Below are 4,297 nucleotides of genomic sequence, written 5' to 3'. Positions count from 1 at the left end.
TTAAATGTTGGGTTTTCTTCCACCCTATTTTCAACTGTCTCTCTCCCTGATTTAGGAGAGCTTGTGTGTAATTAAATCTCTGCCCTCGTTGCGCTGTGGAAAGCAGCAGTGATGTGTGTTTGATGCATGTCGGGTGTTCCGCAAAAGCATCTGCCATGTTTCCTGTCCCTTGTGGTTTGGGAGATGGATACCATCAGGAACATCAGGCATTTCCTTGGCACAGCGATGTTCCCTCTCCGGAGTGTTTCCATGTGAATGCTGTTAGCAGCTCTTGGCAGCCACCAGCTGGAGCTGTCGCACCGGGGACTGCAGGACACAGCCTTGCCTAGGTGGGACAAGTGCCACAGGGGAGGAGGTGGCCCTGGTGCCCCGGCAGAGGAACCTGTGTGAATGGAATGGGCAATGCAAGGGAAGAGATGTCTCTTCATACAGTCACCTTGTTCTCAGCCTCCTGTTTGTCTCTCTGAGCAGAATGGGCCTTGCAGGCACCCCAGTCCCATGTAGTGCTGTCCCAGAAGGTCCGGGGGGGCTCAAGGCAGATACAATTAATGTTTTTACTCATTTCTGATTTTTCACCCACGGAGAAGCACCCCCTGTTCAGGAGGGGGGGAAACGCTAGCCTGTGCTCTGCCCTCTTCCTATACAAGGTTCCCAGTTTGCAGTCCTTTGTGTGCATCCATGGAGGCTTCTGAGATCTGAGAGAAAGAAGCGAAGATTTAGCAAAGTCCTTTCAGGCTAAAGTCATGGTATACTTTTAGTGTTTGGGGTCACAGTACTGGTCAGGGACAGGATAACAGGAAAATCTTTCCTGGAAGAACTTACGGCCTGGGCACAATTAACCCTCTCGTCTTCTTATGGGATTAATAACAAAACTGCAAATGGCAGCTGGGATTAAAGGCCTGTGTTTTCCTCCCCAGCATCAAGTCTTTTCTCAGGATAATCATTTTGCAGACTGCTCCTGCCAACAGACCTAAGGAGAACCAGTGCTGGTTCACTCAAGCTCCTCAGCACAGGCATGCAACACCACCGGGCTGGCCCTACGGGGCTGCACATTTCCCAGGGAATTCCCAAGATCAAGATTTCCTCTCTTAAAAGCAAACAGCAACAGACTGCTCCAAGGCAAAAACCAGCAGCAAGGAAATGATGTCCCAAAAGCAGCAAGGTAGGAACCTGTGGGAGGAAGGAGTGGTGGTACAGGGCTGGGACTGCATCCCCTCCCTCAGCTCTTGGAGCCATGCTGTTTGCTTCCTGCTGGAAGAAAAGCCCCTTTGCTTTTCCAACAAAGATAGTTTGAACAATTTGCTTTCACCATTGCCCTCCCTCTTCTCCTTTCTATTCTACTTGCAATTTTGTTAGAAATAGATGAGTAAATACCATGTACGTTTGTGTGGGAGCTGTGGTGGCTTGTGGTTTTATGATTTTCCCCCCAGCTGTGATTCATTGCTTTTTACATTTTTTAATCTATTCCCCCACACCCCCTCCTGCTCTCCCTGTCTCCGTGCAGCCCAGCAGCTGTCATTATCAGTGAAATGACTTGACATTATTTTGCTGTACTTTGTTTCTATTCATTGATTTGTTGAATGAAAACTATTTATCTGGCACTGACATGCAAGATTGGAGCCTTTCAAGAAGAGGCAACTCTGCAGTACAATTTTGCTCCAAAATGAGCAGAGCAAGAGCTCTGTGTTAAACCAGCCCTGCTGAAATCCCTGGCCCCATGACGGAGCAGAAGCAACGGCTGCACAGGCTACGGAGGTGGTGTATAGGAAAAGCATCTTTCCTTATCCTGCCTGCCCCGTGGGAAGCCCTGCTGGGCTCTTGCCAGAGGCAAATGAGGGATTTCTCTAAGGCTGGGGATGCAGGGAGATGCAGGAGGGGAGGCAGGTGCTGGCAGCAGGTATGCAGTGTCTGAATGGGGCTCCCAACATCAGAAGGATGTGGAGCAAGTCCAGAGGAGGCCATGGAGATGCCCAGAGAAGCTGTGGCTGCACCATCCCCATCTTGAACACTAGAAGTGTTCAAGGCCAGATTGGATGGGCTTGGAGCAACCTGGGATAGTGGAAGGTGTCCCTGTCCAAGGCAGGGGAATGGAATGAGATGATGTCTGCAGTTCCTTCCAAGTGGAACAGTGTCTGATTCTGTGATTCCTTGATTTTGTCTGGGTGCAGGTGAGTTGTTCCTCTCAGCATGATGAGCAAGGCAGTGCTGGAGCAAAATCCAGACTTGCTCCTTTGCCTCCTGTCTTCTCCATCCCCTGTGAGTTCACCCCCATTTCAATATCGGGCATCCAGCAAAAACCACATTCTGAATCCCTCCTGTGATCCAGTAAGCCTGGAGAGAGGGTTGCACATCTCCAAAAACAGGTGCCAGTGGCCGCTGTGATTTTAGTTTAAAAAAGCCCTGGGCATTGTCACCTCAAATGCCAGAAGCTGGTTCCCTGCCAGCGCTGCTCAGAAAAATCCCACTTCCTTGCCTCCATCAATACCATCCCACAGCTTGAAGGACAGGTTTTGCCAAGGAAATACACTCTTGTTTGAGGGATTCAGGATCCCTTTTTCCCACAGAGCCCGGGCTCTTTTCTTTCGGCACAATCAGCCCTCTTGCCGCTTTTCTTGCCTTTTCTTCCATCGCTTTCCCACATTCTGTTCACACCTTCATGAATATTCAGAGGCCATTGGCCATATGAAGCTATTGAGAGCTCTTGTTAACACTCCTCCTAATGACATGCACCTTCAATAGAAAACAAAAACACAGATAAGAGCTTGTTAGCGCAGACCCTTGTTCCCCACCTAACAAGGTTTCCATTGACTCGGACACTTGTGGTGACACATTGCTAGCTCTCACTGTTGCCTCTTTTGATTTGCGACTGGCTTTTACGGAGGGGTTTTTTTCCTTTTATTTTTTTTCCTTCCTTTTTTCCCCTTTTTAGATTTTTTTTATTGTGCGGTTTTAAGCTAATTAAGAGAAAGGTCAAGCTCCCCGAACAATGAGGAACGGCGGTGCAATGTGCCCTGGGAGCGGCGTGCGCACAGCCCCGAGCAGCAGGCGAGGACCGGGCTCCGGCGCCGCGCGCCTGGGAAAGTTGTGCCACGAGTGGCACAGGAAGAGCCGAGCTTGGGTCAAGAGGTGATTAAAGCTCGGCGAGAGGCTCTGAAAAGGGGCTGAGACCACCCGCCGCGGTTCCCAAGGACTCCCCGGGTCCCAGCCTAGCTGGACATCTGCGGTGGCCAAAACATTGTCCCCAAGGCCCAGGCCATGGGGTGACTTCCAAAACATGACCAGGCTTCTGTGAGATGCTCCCAGTGATGCTGCTCCCAATTTATGGCCGATGTACACGGAGGGCAGAGCCCCATAGCCACATCCCCAGTGGCACGTCTGCCGCGGGGCTTTTCCCTGGGACTGGAATCCCATCCGGCTTTGGCAACTCTTTTTTTCCCTCCTCCAGTTGTGCTTCACCTCCCTCCCGCCGTCACGGAGATCTGCCAGGCTTTCATTAGCTGGGCCCACCCATTCGATACCATGAGATGCCTGGCTTCGTGTTGGGTTTTTTGGCCACACCTCATTATTCTTGCTATTATTAGGCTCTCGAGGCGTTATTTGTCATCTTGTCAAGGCCCTGGAGTTTCTATGGATACTGGTCCCCTAAGTGGCCATGCTATCAATTAAGACAGCTCCATGTCTGAACTCTTCCAGGGGACTTTGTGAAGATCCACAGATAATTTCCCTGATTTCCCTGCAGTTGTCTGTTCCTTATGTAGCTGCCTTTTCCGTAAGGACCGCTCGGTCAGAGCTCAGCGTATTCGGGTGTTTCAAGCATCAAAAGGCAGGATTACCTACTTGGCTAATAGAATTAGCTGGGTGATTAGGAGGGTGATGGGGTTAATGATAAACCACCAGATTATATATATATGTATATTATATGCATATATATATACACACACATATATATACATAGATATATTTATGACAGTCTGTAATAAATAAACAATAATGAGATAACCATCACAGTGATCTAAGTAAAAGCACCAGCAGCAAAAGCTGCTATGGAATAAAAATATGTATGCTTTATTATGCTTTTTTTGGACTCTCTGGGAAGAGGAAAAAGCCTCTTTTTTTTTCCTCTTCATGCTCAGCTTAGGGACAGACAACTGTGCAAAGCTCAGAGGATGCTGAGTATTTATTCTGAAAATAAGACTGCTGAAAGTTTCCAAATAGAGCAATTTAAATTGTTTTCCTTATGAAAAGCAGCATAAGCAAGCAAAATGAAAAGCATAGCATTTCCGGTGGGAAAATTAGA

Source organism: Corvus cornix, chromosome 10 (assembly GCF_000738735.6).
Source record: "Corvus cornix cornix isolate S_Up_H32 chromosome 10, ASM73873v5, whole genome shotgun sequence".
Lineage (NCBI taxonomy): Eukaryota > Metazoa > Chordata > Aves > Passeriformes > Corvidae > Corvus > Corvus cornix.
Note: the sequence above shows the minus strand (reverse complement) of the source record.